This window comes from Mytilus edulis, chromosome 3 (genome assembly GCF_963676685.1).
Source record: "Mytilus edulis chromosome 3, xbMytEdul2.2, whole genome shotgun sequence".
NCBI classification, from domain to species: Eukaryota; Metazoa; Mollusca; class Bivalvia; order Mytilida; family Mytilidae; genus Mytilus; species Mytilus edulis.
In genome coordinates, this window is record NC_092346.1 from 49,302,575 (window position 1) to 49,320,608 (window position 18,034).

The 18,034-nt window shown below is 33.1% G+C and overlaps 1 protein-coding gene, 2 long non-coding RNA genes and 1 pseudogene across 3 annotated transcripts in view; all 4 read left to right on the forward strand.

Moving 5' to 3' along the window:
• Nucleotides 1–1,012: 1,012 nt before the first annotated feature.
• Nucleotides 1,013–6,351, forward strand: LOC139516700 (uncharacterized). Its single transcript, XR_011662999.1, has 3 exons — nt 1,013–1,182; nt 5,029–5,189; nt 6,096–6,351. It is a non-coding gene; the product is annotated as an uncharacterized lncRNA (long non-coding RNA).
• Nucleotides 1,794–4,356, forward strand: LOC139516699 (uncharacterized; annotated as a pseudogene).
• A 3,726-nt stretch (nt 6,352–10,077) lies between the features above and the next one.
• LOC139516701 (uncharacterized) lies at nt 10,078–13,021 on the forward strand. Its single transcript, XR_011663000.1, has 2 exons — nt 10,078–10,327; nt 12,463–13,021. It is a non-coding gene; the product is annotated as an uncharacterized lncRNA (long non-coding RNA).
• Nucleotides 13,022–16,731: 3,710 nt separating this feature from the next.
• Nucleotides 16,732–18,034, forward strand: part of LOC139516702 (monocarboxylate transporter 5-like) — a gene marked incomplete in the record, with an annotated part of 26,747 nt that continues 25,444 nt past the window's right edge. The window contains 1 exon segment of the mRNA XM_071306959.1: nt 16,732–16,881.

Here is an 18,034-nt window from a genome sequence, read left to right on the forward strand (position 1 = left end):
TTGGTGTACCGCAGGGCTCGGTCTTGGGGCCAAAACTATATTGTATTTTTGCAAAACCAGTAGGCGAAATTTGTAGGCGCCACGGAATGTTATACCATTCGTACGCAGACGATACTCAGGTTTATCAAATCATAAGACCGAAAGGAGACTGGTGTTATCTGTCCAAACGCCTAGAAAAATGTTTGTCTGATACAGGTGATTGGATGAGTGCCAACATGCTGAAACTTAATGAAGACAAGACAGAATTAATAATATTTGCACCTAAACATAAATTGAAGCATCTTTCAGATTTTCGTCTGACATTTGATGGAACAGTGTTAAGGTTCCGCTAAAGTCAAATTTTCCAAAAAGGTGGAGCATTTCAAAATGTCAAAATTCTATAAAAAATACATATTTTTGAAGCTTGAAATTTGTACCAATTATAAATATGTATATCAGGTTGAAAAAAATATACACGACTCCAAGAAACTCATATAAACAAATAGAGTATTCACCAATAAAATATTGAAAAATAAAGTTTACAACACACATTTTAAAAAAAAATCCAGGACATTTATTAACGAATATTAAAGTATAAGATTAATCGCATTTTAATAAGCATGTGTATACGCAGTGCAAGCTACCATTCAAAGTTGTTGTAGATAGCCAGTTTCTGTGAAAACGACAAAAGTTTGACCATATTATCTTTGATGAAGGCAGCCATTTTTATTATTTTTTACGACTCACCGATTATGCTTGCTTTTTCTGGTTTATAGATTTTGATCAGACATGAAACTTATTTGTAATAAAATTTCGTTATTTGGGAATAGTTTTATGTGTTTGGATCGAAATGTCCTTACCATTTACACTGTTAAAAGGCCATCTGAAGCAGCTGACCCTCCATTCTTTGAAACCGAAAGTAGCGGTTAAAATCAATGCGCAGTTTCGCATTGTTAAGAAAACGATATATATACCCAAGAACTCTTTAAAAGATCGTTTCTAAGTTTAAACATTTATATTTGTTTCAATTCTTCAACCATTTAGTGGAAAACAATAAGTTTAATGTTGATTTTATAATACGAAACTACGTACTATTTTTAGGTACACAACTTCCGGAAAGAAGAAATATGCTCATCTTTGATCACGAACCTGTAAACAGTGGGGAAAAAATCTAATTTATAGACAATCGGTGTATTTGATCTGGTAAGCACTAATGTCCCCTTATATAAATGTATATTACTGTTATAAAAGTCCATAATATATCCATCAGACGAAAGGATTAAGCGAAAAATGAAAAAAATAGTATGATTTTGTCCATCGTCATTTCACAACACGTGAAGTATCTGGTAAGTAATAACTTTTTAAAACTACAAATAAAATTGTATGAAGCAAAATGAAGCACAAAAGTGTAGATAAAAGTGTCATAAATTGACAGGTAAGTAAAAAAAATAATTTATTTTACACATTGTTGAAAAACAATTTTATATGGAAAGCAAGAGGAAGCACATGTAAACAGCACTGTAGTAAGAATGGCTAGAAAAAAATCAAAATAAGTAAGAAATTTGGTAGAAGTTTAGGCAGACATAGACAAAAAAGGAGAGAAAAACACAAAGGAAGACCAATCTGTAGAATTAAAAAGTCTAGGCAGTCCAAAAATGAAAGTTTGAAGCTGATAATTAGAAAAATTCATAAGTTCTACAACACCACCATACATAAAAACAAATCAAAAGCATCCGTTTATGCATCCTTTGCTACTAGTTGTGAACTGAAGCTCAAGATTCGTAAGGTTAAAGATCTAAGCCCAAAGGGTTACCGATTAATGAACTTAGATTGTTTACAATCCCATATATCAGACATTACAATGCATGTATGCTTATGTGCCGAAGCCATTAAAGTTACAAACCAAGGAAAAGCACCCATAACACTTGAAACTGAAGTTCGTTCGTTTGGATTGGCCAGTGTGATGTTGGCGCAGTGTCAAGGGTGTCACAAAAAGTTTACTTTAGATAGTAGCCCAAAGGTCCCTGGGTCAAAACGCTTTGATATCAACGTGAGGGCTGTGTGGGGCAGTATGGTAACTGGGAATGGTCCGTCCCATCTAAATGAGTTTTTGGCAACACTGAATTCCCCCGGATTATCACAGCCCTCATTTACTGCAATAGAAACAGAGATCGGCCAGTGGTGGCACTCTATTCTAGAGAAGGACATGCTGTCAGCTGGGCAGGAGGAAAGACTTCTTGCCATCGATAGAAAGGATTTTCATGAAGAAGTGCCAGCAATAACGGTAATGACAGATGGAGGTTGGTCAAAACGTACCCATAAACATTCCTATAATGCAGCAGGGGGTGGGGGTGGCCATAATTATTGGAAAAGAGACAAAAAAACTGTTACATATTGGCGTAAGGAATAAATACTGTTACATATGTAGCACCAATAATACGAAAGAACACACCTGTTTTAAAAATTGGGACCAAGACAGTCAGTCAATGGAGAGTGACGTTATTTTGCAAGGGTTTCTGGAAGCAGAGAAAAAACATGGAGTTAGGTACATGAGGGTCGTTGGTGATGGTGATTCATCAGTATTTGCCAAAATCAGAGAGGAGGTACCAGGTTGGGGAAGATCGGTAAAAAAAGAGGAATGTGCAAATCATGTTTCAAAATGTTACAGGTCAAATTTAGAGAAACTTGTGACTGACAATCCCCTGTACAAAAGTAGGCATCATCTTTCAAAAACAATGAGAGTAAGGCTAGTTAGTGCTTTGAGATGTGCCATTCGAGTACGTTCAAAAGAATTCAAAGAGAAGAAATATGATAAACTAACTGCCATAAAGAAGTTAAATAATGACATAAGAAATTCGGTTCATCATGTTTTTGGTCAGCATGACCAGTGTTCTGATTTTTGTCAGGCCGAAAATCAAACTGCACCAACTTCTAACCCAAGTGAAACAGATAATAACGAAACTGTAATAATTAATGACCAAATTGACTTTTGGACTGAAGGATCTTCCATTTCATGCCAGGAAGAGGCCCGTGGTGGTACTTGTATTGTTTACACCAATGTTGAACAGCATATTATTAGAGATGTCACATTAATACTTAATAGGATCGCTGAGAAATCCGATAGACTTTTGGGAAGCAGCACTACCAACCTTGCTGAAAGTTGGATGCATATAAGGACAAAGTTTGATGGTGGTAAGGTTTACAACATTTGTAATAGGGGTTCATGGCATGCTCGTTGTTATGGTGGTGCTTTGGGAATGAACTTAGGTCCACAATGGTCTTGCAAGGTTTGGGAATCTTCCACAGGAACAGAACCTGGATTTTTCTATAGAAAACTTTATGCCCGTCATGAACAAACTTTAGCAAATTCAACCAGGTACAAATCAAAGCCAAGTGTTCATCAACTTCGATGGAAAAAGAAATTCTCAAGTCTAAAAACAAGCACCACAAGAAAGGCTACTAGAGCATATGGTCCAGAAGCTACTGATGTTGTAGAAGATGTCTCCACTACAGTACTTCAAAAACTTCAAGATAAATTTTTACAAACTCATATCAATCTTTCGGCCCAACAGTGTAAAAATATAACTACTTCTACAGTTCATCAATCTCAGTCAGGTCTTTGGCATTCAGAAAGGAAAAAGAGAATAACTGCATCTAACTTTGGTTCAATTGTCAAAAGAAATACATCTCTGCCTATTGCAAAATTTGTCCGTACCATTCTTTATTCGTCATTCAGTGGAAATCGTCACACAAGAAATGGTATTAACCAAGAAGATAGCACAATAGAGGAATACAAACTAAAGAAAGCTGAAGAAAATGAAAACGTATCTGTAGAACGTAGTGGACTGGTCATACATCATACCAACAAATACTTGGCTGCTAGCCCAGATGGCATAGTTACTATATCCACAGGAGAAACTGGTATTATTGAAATAAAAAACTTACTACATTCTAAACTTTTAAACCTTTGGCAAGCATCAGAAAACAAAACATTCTGCTTAGAAAATATATCTGGAAAACTGCAACTAAAAGAAAACCACAACTACTTTTACCAATGTCATGGACTTCTTAACATCTGCAATAAAGACTGGATTGATTGTGTGGTCCGCACATTGAATCCTTACCAAATTTTTATTCAGAGAATCCATCGAGATGTCTCTTTATGGGAAAATACAATGCTTCCGAAACTTCAGTCTTTTTACAACAAGGCAATACTTCCTGAATTAGCTTCACCAAGAGAGGGGAAAAGTCCAGGAATTAGAGAACCTGGGATGTGGGTAAGTCTGAATATATGCACAAATGCATATAATAAAAAGAAATGAGTCATGATACCTATATGGTAAAGTAATAACAAATGAAGATAATAAATTTAAAATAGCTACATTAATTGATAAGTATTATCAACTACAGGTGGGTATTCATATCTTGTGCTATCATTTATTAGTACATAATATAACAAAACTCTTGACATTTCTTAAAATCAAAATCACCAGAACAAGATGTATATATTTGACATATATTTATATACATGATTTTAAAATATAATCATGCTCAAATTAAAATGTATGCTACTTAAAGGTAGTAAATAGTGGATACAAAGGTATGTACATGTATCAAGGAGACAATCTCCCAAAAATACATACATATCTTTATTTATTTATTTAATTAGAAATTAACTTTGCTTCTAATGATCATTGAGGTAACATTTTTTATATGTAAAAGAAAGTGTAAGGTGTTATGTACAATGATGTATGTCACTATGTGTCAATGAGACAAAATAGAAAAATATTACATAATCCATTACCATGATAACAATGCTCAATAGGTCATACCACATAAAAAATGTCCTTAAAAGCCTCTTTTATTTGATTAAATTATGTTAATCTTATTAGAACAACTTAAAATCCTTTAAAATTACTGCAGATTTTCTACTATCATGACTATGTATATGCTACATTTTTCAGTGTTGCTGTCATTCTTCAGATTTGTTATACAGTTGTACAAAACTACATGTATGCATTTGTGATAATATGATTTTTGTCATTGCAGTATGTCAACCCAGTAAAACCAAAGACACAAAAAGGAAAGAGGAAACAGTCTTCGACCTCATCAAATAAACAAACCAGGAAACGAAAATCAAGAAAATCCAGTTCATCAGACTCTGATATCACTGACAATCAACCACAGGGGTCGGGTCAAATTAGTCAAAGGTAAAACAATCTTTGAATAGTAATTTAGCAAAAATTGAAAAGTGATCAATTCTAAATTTGTCCTTTTAAAATATATATATTTATACATGTACAAATGTATGTCAATGAGACAACATCTAAAAAAAATAGGAAGTGACAAAATTTACATTATCCTTCAACAGTGAACAACAGACCATACTACACAACAAACAATTGTCTATGAAAGTTTGTTTTTATCAAAAATCATATCTACATACATGTTGATATTGCCTAATTACATATGTGCATTTTGAACTATAACAGGTGTGACACAATCGGCTTTAGGAAAGAATTATGCTCTAAACGTCATTTGTCCTTATGAAAGACATCACTGTTTTCAAGATGAAGAACAGCAATAAACATGCTGTTTCTTTTGCTTCAACTTTTTTTATGTAAATGTTTTGATTTTGTGTAATAAAAAAACCAAGAAACACAAAAATAATAACAATTCAACAAATAGCACTTCCATCATGAACTCTCACCAAGAAATGGGAGTGACAGCAGGTGGACTAATATCTAGGATTTAAAGCTGTTACATGTACTTCTTATATTCACATATAGTTTTTGAAACAATTTTTTTTCAAATGGGATGATGTATCATTGATGCATACCCCATTTCCTTATTTCTTCATATGTAACCACATAATATATAAGAAAAGATATAGCAAACATGATCACCCAGACACATAAATCTCCCATGCTACAAGAAATAATATGGGTGCATCAGAACCCTGCACTGTGATCAGTCTGTCGTAAAAAAACAAAAGTAAAACTCAACAAAGCTTGCAAACATTTATTGTAAGTGATCTGGTCATCATAAACACCATAATGATATTACTTTGTTTATTATGTTACAAATATTTTACATGACAGGTTTTGATATTTTAGGAAAACAAGACAGAGACAAATTAAATTTTTGGGCCGAAGCATTAAACATGAATGGATAATTGATGAAACTTCACAACAAAAAGAATGGTATAAAGGGACTGTAGTATCTTTGTTATCTGGAACTGATGGAAGGTTAACTTCCATTTATGAAGTGTTGTATGAGGGAGAGGATGAACCATTTGAAATTGACCATTTAATACAGGATTATCAATCTGTATCAGTGAAGTTCATTGATGTGTAACAGTTTTATAAGAAAGAAGGTATTTTTGATAAATAAACATTTATTTTTCAGAGGAGAACTTGCTTCTTATGTAGTGTGGACTGTTGCTTACTGTTGAAGGCCAAAAGGCAAACCTTAAATGATGACATTTTTGCCATAATTATGTAGTATTTTGTTCTGCAATACATACTCCTTTCCTTATTAATGTGTGGAACCACCAAAATGATATTGGGTATATGTGAATTAGACACCATAAAAGAAATATAACATTTACAAACTAACATCATCTATGAATTTTCATGAAACTGTAGGGTTTATCAGTAAGCAGCAGTCCATACAATAATACAAGGAAACAAATATCATACATTCAAATTAAAATACCATAAATAAAAGTTATACCTATAATTAAGAAAAATACTTAGTAGGCAAAGTATTTCACATGAAAAATCAGATATCATATAACAGAAAACAACAAAAAACAATATCTTGCTTGGGGACAGGTAAACACATATTGTATTTATATATATCTATTACATCTCATCTAACAAATAATGTCACCATTCACCCGAAGATTGTCAAAAGACATGAAAGTTCTTGTGAAATATCATATTTAATGTTCTAGTATTTTTTATTTTTATTGAACTTATATATAATTGTGTTAAACTTACTTATTGTTACTTATATCTACATATTGTATATGGTATTGCAACAAAATTTCACCCATACTTGATCCAAAATACCAAAGTGGGTTTTCATGCTTAATATTGTAAAACCATAACCTGCATGCACACACAGCTTCTTGAATTAAAAGGATGTTATGCTAGAATTTAGTGCCATAATGTTGATAACTTTTATACAAGAAATATAATTCTTGAACGAATGAAGGGTTTAATCAATTTGTAATGTTGTAATGTTACAACCCCCCCCCCCCCCCCCCCCCCCCCCACACACACACACACATCATTATCCAGTTTTGCAAAGAAGTATTTGCTACAGTTGTTTGCATTATTTGTAATAAAACATAAATTGTATTAAACCATTTCCAACTTTCATTTTCAATTAAATATTTTAAATATTGTAGGATTCATATATATGTTATTTAGTAACACTGTGCTCCATACTTTAAAAAAAAATAGTTCCAAAACAAAAATGGCCTTCAATTTTTCTCTAATACCACACATTTAAATCACTGAATATAACCTGTTGCATGCATTTTAATGTTAATGAATGATAGCTTGTACTAGATAGACACTTGATTTATACTTTAAAGTCTTTTTTTCAGGGTTTTTGTGACTTATGACATTACTGGATTTTTTAGAAGATGGACGTACTTGTATACAGAATTTTTGACTTATGAACATATATTGTTGTTTAGAATTGTTTAATTTGAATAGTGCTCATCACAAGGAAGATTTTGATATATAATATGGTATGTTTTATCCAGTATATAGTCTGATATTAAAGTTTAAAGTTGAACATGATTTTGACTTTAGCGGAACCTTAAGCGACGTTTCTTGTGTGAAAAATCTCGGAATGTACTTTGATAAAACCGTCCATCAGTATGGAACATCAAGCCAGTGCGATCACTAAGGCTTGTTTTCACCAAATTCGGAATATTGGTAGAATTCGATCTTTAATTTCAGTTGAAGCCTGTAAAACACTAGTGTGCTCCCTAGTTACATCAAGGCTGGACTATGGCAATGCATTGTTGTACGGTACTAACACCAACATTATCAGTAAATTGCAGCGGGTCCAAAACACAGCAGCACGTTTGATAACACGAAAAAGGGAATTTGACTTGTATAACTACGCCTGTTTAAATATCGTTACACTGGCTACCCATACTACATTACCGTTGCCAATATAAACTTCTTTTATATGTGTACAAAGCACAGCATGACAAGGCTCCTAGTTACCTTCAAAATTTAATTACGCCATACAAGCCAAGTAGATCCCTCAGGTCGGAAAATAGTATGCTCCTACACTACCAATAATTTACCTATACTTTTTTGGTACATTTCTACCCTCGTGCATATCAGTACTGTTAGGAAAGACTGAAAACTTATAATGTTATACTTTCAATGAAATCAGTACTGATTTTGTCAGTACTGTTTCAGTACTGATTTTGACAGTACTGATTTTGACAGTACTGTTTTAGTACTGATTTTGACAGTACTGTTTTAGTACTGATTTTGTCAGTACTGTTTCAGTACTGATTTTGACAGTACTGTTTCAGTTCTGATTTTGTCAGTACTGTTTCAGTACTGATTTTGACAGTACTGTTTTAGTACTGATTTTGACAGTACTGTTTTAGTACTGATTTTGTCAGTACTGTTTCAGTACTGATTTTGACAGTACTGTTTCAGTTCTGATTTTGACAGTACTGTTTCAGTACTGATTTTGACAGTACTGTTTTAGTACTGATTTTGACTGTACTGTTTCAGTACTGATTTTGTCAGTACTGTTTCAGTACTGATGTTGACAGTACTGATTTTGACAGTACTGATTTCGTCAGTAATGATTCAGTACTGATTTCGTAAGTAGTGTTTCGTTACTAATTTCTTCAGTACTGTTTCATTATAACACTTTTTAAATCAGACTGTATCTGTATAGTGATGCCTAGTTGTTTTGTATATTTGGGGTGGGTTAATTGTTCTCTTTGACACTTACCCCATTTCCATTTATTTTCTTTATCGTGACATGTTAATGTTTTCGTTATTTTTTTTTTTATTTCTCTGATTTTTGTTGTCCTGAAGTGGTTCAGCTTTAGATCCAGCTCTTCGACAGTTACTTTAGTTTTTTTTTAAATATTCTGGCTTTATGTCATATTTATTGTCAGAATTGCATCTTGTGTGGTCTACAAGGTTTAAGTTTTTAATACTTATTAATACTTCTATTTGACAATACCATATTACATGTATTTATATCTTGCTTCAGTCAAATCAGAACATATTGAACATTGGAACTCGATATAGTACTTTTGAGAAGATGGGTGGATGGATTGATGTTATGTGATCCAGTGGCAAGTTAAGTGCAGGAAGAGGACATGATACTCAGATATAAATACAATGTAATTAACATATTTTGTACAGAACTAGACCAATAATGCACTGAGCTCCTTTTTAACATGCTAGTTCACCACAAGGAGAGAATCTGCTATAAGACATGTCCCCCTACATGAACAGGTACCTTCAGACTGAACAGTGTATGTTTTTCTCCTTTTACTGTGAGCTGAGCGAATATTCAGAATACGACCACTTTTTTTAGTCTAACTTCTCATAAGTAAATTTCCAATCATATGCTCAATGTAAGATTTTTAATGGTTAAACACATTTATTGACAGATTTCTCTTTTTTTTTGTATACATTAATCATGCTGCAATTTCATTCACTTGTAATGAGTGTATTGTGAATAGTAACTTAAATACATGTATGCATAACTCTTGTACTCTTTCCTATAAAACTGCAGAGCGTATTTTACGAAAAGAATATATGAAATTTAGTGCTTCAATATTTAGGCATCCCGTTAACGGGGAGTTGAAAGGGTGAGAACTACATTACTCAGTATAGCATATTCACATGAGGACTGATGACTTTCAGAAACTCTTGGTTTGTAGTTCCTCAGAAATCTCTGATTAATTTGAATTGTTGTATAAAAATTAAATACTCGGGAAATGGCAAAGTTCACGAAGTCCTGATTAATCATTTTACAAAAAAAAAAAAAAAAAAAAGTCCGAGCAAAGGGGGAAAGGGGGGGGGGGGTGGGCGGGGCGTAAGCCCTCTACGCCCCCCTCTGAATCCGCCACTGAAAATCATTCAACAGTCTTCCTATTTTTATATTGTAAATAAAGATGTCTGTGAAATATTTGAATTTCTATTTTGTTTTGGTACTGGCTATGGTTACATTGAAATGTAAAAGTCGTAAAAAAGTTATTGTTACAATGAAGTTTATGCTATATCGCCGGAATGCAGACCTATGGTTGACTAAGGAACTACATAGAATACTTACGAGTGTAACAATGATATTTATGTCTACGGTTACATTGTGTTATTGTTACGTAAATGCACTCAAATGAAAAATTATTTTTTACAATATTTTATACATTATTTTAATTTTAATTTGATTGTCAGTGTACACACAACCAGTATGTTGTTTCAGTCCGATGCATTTTTGGCCCGGTGTAACCACTCTCAGTGGCGGATCCAGAAATTTACATTTTCTCCAGTCACGCTTCAATGATTCCCCTATATAAGCAACCAATTTTTTTCCAAAAAGGGGGGGGGCGGGTCTCCAGCCCCCCCCCCCCCCCCCTAAATCCACCTCTGACTCTAGGCAGCCCTCACAAACGAGTAATTGGGGTGGATGGGTTGGGTGGCTCAGTGTTGTATTAATATATAAGAAGATGTGGTATAACTGCCAATGAAAAAAGTCTCCTGTTCATATAAGTCGTAATTTGTAGAAGTAAACCATTATAGGTCAAAGTACGGTCTTCAACACCGTGCCGGCATGAGCTCTCACCGAACATCAAGGTGTAAAGGGCCCCAAAAGTGACTAGTGTAAAACCATTCAAACTTGAAAACCAACTACAGAATACCAAACTCCTGACCTAAGACAATAACCTCTTTTGTATTGTTACAATCTCAAAAACGTGTCCGATAATTTAAGAATGTGTCCGGTTAAAAACGCCAGAATATTTCAAAACTCATATACCCCCAATGATACTCTGTAAAGTAAAAACGCAATTCAATATTAATGGTGTGGGATACGATAGAACCCGTATTGTTCGGTTGGATTATAAATGATTAGAAAAAAAAGTCGAAGCAGGTGCCAAAAAAAAATCTGGAGGAAAGGTTTAGTAATCCGTACAGACAAATGTCCAAGGTATGCTACACTGTGCACGCTTTCTTCTGCTTGCAGACACAGACTATAGGTCTGGTTAAAAAAAAATTGCACAATAAAAAGTTATTTTTATTTGAAGCGCTTTAATTTATGATTTTCTTTATCAATATGATTATTATTATTATAAAGTTCAGACAGAGGTACTTCAAAATATAGAAAACTAATACATCATGTACATTTTATATTGTATTTTATTCCCGGTGCTTGACCACGTTTACTGTATGTCATTGATAAACATTAGTTTGTTCAGCATAGGAAATTCATAACAAGCATAACTGCAGGCTAAGTTTACAACACATAATTAACTATTGATTACTTAATGTCCAGTGGCAAATATGTCATGCGTATTTAGAAAAAAAACCCATTAACATTGCATTTAATAAGTTTTGTAAAGTTTAAATCATCGTTTATAAATAGTAAGTAAATTCTATTGTTTTAATATTATCCGGTGATGCCTATAAATGTCTTTTTACAAAATGTATGTCTATGAGGGTACTGCTCGACCGGTGTCCCGCAGAAGTGGTTTCGCCAGTGCAATTTGACATGTTTATCAAATCATTGACGTCACATTGACGCGTTTTTGAGGAATCGGACACGTTTCTGTGTGCTACCATAGATAGATGTATAACATATCTGGCTAGGTGCTACATATATGACTATGTACGATAAATTTTCAATTAAATTAAATTTCCACTTAAATCTATTAAACATTAATGTACTTTTGTATAAAGTAGTTAGTATATATTTTAATGTCTTTCGTCGTTGTTTCACGGATCTTATTATAAAGAACACATAAATAGACCGATGGTTAAAGCTACACGTGTATGAAATACTTGCCACTGGCAAACACTAATTCTTTGATGATGATGATGAATTAAATTATCATATTTTCCTTTTTTTTTTTTTTTATTTAGAAACAAATTTCAACTTTGATTGATTATAATATTATATATACATGTAGTATCAGAAGTCCAGTCCATTAGTGATTACTGGACTTATGGTAGTATATAAAGTAATAAGTAAATTTTGATGTCATACCATTCCCATCCATAATTGTGCATTCTTTTTATTTTTACATAACACAGAAATGAGGAAAGTTTTAACATAAGATAATTTATTGTAGCCTAGACCTGTTGGTGACCTTCTGCTGTTGTTTTTTATTTGGTCGGGTTGTTGTCTCTTTGACACATTCCCCATATCCATTCTCAATTTTATTATTTATAAATTCATTACATTTTTTTCCCTCAGAATGATTAACAGCAATGGAGACAGGAGCAGACATGGGAATGTTCGATGTGAAAATTGAAGACCTATAAACAAAATGATGTATCTAGACAATATGGCACTCATCAGAAAAAAAACCCAACATTTGATCATGAACCATTGAATCCTGAGTTTCGTACAAGTACCAAAACATTAAACTTTAAGGTGGATGCTTATAATGAGCTCATATTAGAACTAAAGTGTCCTCTTGGATTACCACTGTACATGTAAAAAGACACATTATATCCGGGACTGAATTGAGGAAAAGAGCCAGGAAACTGACATTCAACAAAGCATTCCAAAGAAAAGATGGCATAGGGGGAGAACAATGAAACATGATACATGCAAAATTAATTGTTTCTTTGATTGTTTTCTTTATGAGCTTTAAAGGGTCATAAAATAACCAAGGGGCGTAAAAATGACAGAGATTTTTGCCACAAACTTCACATGTTGGTATGACATTGAATGTTTTATTATATATTAAAAAATGGTTATGATAAATAAAAGAAATTCCAGTTATGATTAAAAATAAGGTAATACAGAAGATTGTTTTGTGTTGATTATAATGCATTGCCTCACATAGTAACATATAACTGCATTAATTACAACATATTTTAAGCAATAGCAAAATACCAAAAAATGAACAGTATTGAAGATTCTAATCTTGTTTGATATATATATAAATTATGCGCTATTATACAATTGATACTGTAAAATATCAGCCTCGAACCACAGTGTGAATCTTCCTGATGTCGAGTGCGTATTTTTTTTTTATAAACACTGAAAGACAGTCACAATCAAAATCAAGAAGTAAGCAAAGAATCACAAAACGAAAGGGCATTTACAACAACACATTGAAAATTACATATATAAAAACAACACGAACTCCATTAAAAACCGGGAGTGAATTCAGGTGCTCCTAATGCGTATTATTTTTATAAACACTTAAAGACAGTCACAACCAAAATCAAGAAGTAAGCAAAGAATCACAAAACAAAAGGGCATTTACAACAACACTTTGAAAAATACATAAAAGACAACACGAACTCCATTAAAAACCGGGAGTGAATTCAGGTGCTCCTAATGGGTAAAATCCGATAAACTGCTTATCTTGCTTCATTTCTGTTGTTTTCTCCTTCGCTTCAATAGTATTTCGATAGACGAGAGTAAGCTTGATAATTTTCCTTGGTCATGTTCACGTCGCTAAAAAAAAACTGCGCAGCAGGGTGATATAGTCTAAGAGAAAAACGTAACCAGCTAAAAAAGGATAATAATAATATTGTCACAGAATTATCAAACCTATATTTGGATACCAATTGTACTGAGATGCACATAGTAAAAACTTCTCTAATGATAAACGCTTAATCAGAGATATCTACAAAAGATACAAAATATGCCACAAATTATTATATACAATGTAGCATACTATACTACCGAGTTTAAAAGTTTTCAGTTCCAAATATTTTTTGAAACAATACACATTCAAGTTAAAAAGATTAACAACACCAAATCTACTGAAACAGTACTGAAAATAACAATACCGAAATAGTACTGTCAACATCAGTACTGAAACAGTACTGACAAAATCAGTACTGAAACAGTACTGACAAACTCAGTACTGAAACAATACTGTCAAAATCAGTACTGAAACAGTATTGACAAAATCAGTACTGAAACAGTACTGTCAAAATCAGTACTGAAACAGTACTGTCAAAATCAGTACTGAAACAGTACTGTCAAAATCAGTACTAAAACAGTACTGTCAAAATCAGTACTGAAACAGTACTGTCAAAATCAGTACTAAAACAGTACTGACAAAATCAGTACTGATTTCATTGAAAGTATAACATTATAAGTTTTCAGTCTTTCCTAACAGTACTGATATGCACGAGGGTAGAAATGTACCAAAAAAGTATAGGTAAATTATTGGTAGTGTACATCCTCCAAATGACGTTCGAACGAAAAGCTACGATGAGAGGCGTTTTGACAAGGCTGCGCCTACACTCTGGAACAATTTGCCATCGTCTTTACGGAGTGTAAATTCTTTAGATGTTTTTAAGAAGCAACCCAAGACTCATTTATTTCGGACTGCTTTTAAGGATTTTTTGTAGATTTTATATACTTTTAATTGACTACATTAGTTTTAGACAGTTTTGTATATTTTAGGGTACATGCATTTTTTCATTTTTTTTTTTTTTTTTTTTTTTAAAGGTTCTTATAAATTTTTATATGCTTGTTTGATTCTTTTAAGATAGTACTTTGTAATCTATGATTTATGTATCTTTGTATTTTATATATTTTTAAATGTGAAGCGCTTAGAATAATTTTTGTTATAATATAATGCGCTCTATAAATATTGTATTTATTATAATAGTGGACGTCATTTTTCACAGAACTAGTAAACATTTTTTTAAAGGGGCCAGCTGAAGCCCGCCTACGGATTCAGGATTTCTCGGCTGTACTCATGCTCTTTTGTCGGGTGGTTGTCTCTTTGACTCCACCCTATTTACATTTTAAACTTTATTTTAATGGCCTCCTTTCAAAACAAGATTTGTTTTACTTTTTTTAAATGAAATGAGATTTTTGCTTCGCTTCTATCTCTGAATTGATTAGATGATTTAATCGACTATTAAGTATTTTTAAAAATACACGTGTTGTTTCTCGTGCTTTTTACGCAAAAAATTCGGGTTTTTCTTAACAAATTTGACAGCCATTTCCTCTGAATATTTGATTTTCAAACAATGTTATCCACTTTCCACAAATCTTAAAAGATGTCTTTGAATATAATGCCAGTGTGTACATTCTAGGTATTAGTAGATGGAATGATTTTTTAGTTTTTCACGTAACTATATGGTTCATATAACCGGTGTTCATATAAAGTAATTTATCTTACGTGAAACTTTAATTAATATAACAGAGTGCACTTGGTTTTTTTTCTGCTGTTTTTTTTTTTTTGTGGCTATCAATTCGACTCGAAAACGAGTTAATGCAGCTGTTCGTAATATATTCAAAGAAGAATTTAATCATGGTCTTGTAATTTCCATCCAAGTATTAAAGCTCAAGATAGAGGTTTGTTCAGGCATGACGTAGTCCACTTGTCAGATGTAGGTAATGATGTTTTCTTAAATAATGTTCAGGGGGCTTTAGAGTCGTTTGCAAGTTCTGACCGTCGAGTATTCCTAATTGATGAGTTTAATTGTATTTTAGTACGGGTAGTAAACTCGTTTCGTTAGGGATGAGAGTGTATAGACCTTCTCATTTGGCGGGATCTGACAAGATGACAGGGGGTCATAACCCTATAATTCTACGTTAGACCATATGTTAAAACATTCTTCTGTGGTACCACAGGGAAGTTGTGTTTTTATAAACGGTTTTCTCTTGTTTACCAAAGCGGCCGGTTCGTAACTGTTACCAGTTGAATTTTATCCTCCGAGTACCGAGGAACCGTTATTCAAGTTATGGCCTAGCGTCAGTGTGGGGTCGTGCTACTCGTCCACTCTAATTTCCTTAAAGGAGCTTTTGTTACTTCTGTTACCGGAAGGGTACTACTTGCCAATATTAAAAATGCCGGCGGTTTGTATCGTCTTTCCAGACCTCGTTTACTGTTTTTTCCCTGTGGCCGATTTTATTCCATTTAAGATTTCTTGAATTATTTAGTTTTAAGGAGTTGCGGAATGGTCGCCTATGACGGACAACTCAATTGTACTAACAACGTTTGTATTATCATCTAAACGTAACCGTACAACCTTCTACAATGAGCAAAACTCTTACCATATGCGGCCGGTTTTATTCCACACATTATTTCTTGAATTATTTTAATCTTTAATTAAATGGTTCATATAACCGGTGTTCATATAAAGTAATTTATCTTACGCGAAACTGTGCTAATATATCAAATGTAATCCTCACAAATTTAGATGAGTTTATTTTTATTAAGTTCAGCAATGTAATATCTACTTAAGCAAATATTCATTTATCAACACATCAGAGAGTGTTGTCTGTATACGGGCACACGTCACACAAACTTATTCAAGGACACATCGTGTTACTGCTCTCTACATTTTCTTTAGTTGTTCAATAAGTTAATCTTTATGTTATGTTTTATTAATCTATTACAGCTTATATTTGCTACACCTTTCCCGTTAAATTTGCCACCTTTCGTTTGACTTATTTCATCATTACAAATATTGTCTATATTACTATCTTTCGTCCCAGATTCTATACAGACATGCTTGTTTAAAATAAATACAAGTACTTTGAATTCTTTGAAGGACAAATTTGTCAGTCGTTAATATAACGTATCATCGGACCACTGATATCAATAGTTCATATCATTCGAAAGGGATAGTTTACGAATGGACGGTTCATGATAAATATTATTTATAAAGGACATGTGATAATAAGGTATGGGCAATTAGCTAAATTTGTATATATTTCTGTAATTCTATGTTGCTTGTTTTTTTTCTTCTTGAAATACGGCAACTCCGCATAAAACCTTTCCTATTTTTTTTAAGTTGTGTTATATAAGATTGAGAATGGAAATGGGGAATATGTCGCAACCCGACCATAGAACAGACAACAGCAGAAGGTCACCAATAGGTCTGCAATGCAGCAGTGAGAAACCCCCGCACTGGAGGCGTCCTTCAGCTGACCCCTAAACAAATATCTATACTAGTTCAGTGATAATGAACGTCATACTAAACTCCTTATTATACACAAGAAACTAAAATTAAAAATCATACATGACTAACAAAGGCCAGGGGCCAGTCAGGCTCCTGACTTGCGACGGGGTTCCCCCTATACCTCTAGCCAATGTAGAAAAGTAAACGCATAACAATACGCACAGTAAAGTTCAGTTCAAGATAAGTCCGACTCCGATGTCAGAACAGATAACAAAAGAGAATACATAAATAACAACAGACTATACTAGCAGTTACTGATATGCCAGCTCCAGACCTCAATTAAACTAATTGGAAGATTAATGTGTCTTCATATGAATATCAGGTACAATCCCTCCCGTTAGGTCATCGTAAAATGTATGAGAAGAACATCACCCGTGTCATTCCAACCACTGGTTTTTAAATAAATGTGATGCAAAGACCCTTTTAGAGCCAAAATATGCATTCTAATATTATAGCTATTTAATTTTATATATTTTAACGCAAAAAGTTTTACTGGATACTAATTTAACTCTTGCTAGTAACTATTTATTTAGTAATTGGTTAGTTTAAAAAAAAATTAATGACCATAATTTCTTGTTTTCATCTAATTGTGCCTACAATATGAATAACATAATATGTAAACTAAACACCAATAAGCCAACAACCCGGTTCTTAAACAGTTAACCAACATGTGAATCTGATGTTCAGTGGTTGTCGTTTATTGATGTGGTTCATCATGAAGTATTTCTTCTTTCTGGTTTTTATAGATTAAACCGTTGGTTTTCCTGTTTGAATGGTTTTATACTAGTCACTTTTGAGGCCATTTGTTATAGCTCGTTGTTCGTTGTCAGTCAGTGTTCCGTGTTGAAAGCCGTACTTTGACTTATAATAGATTT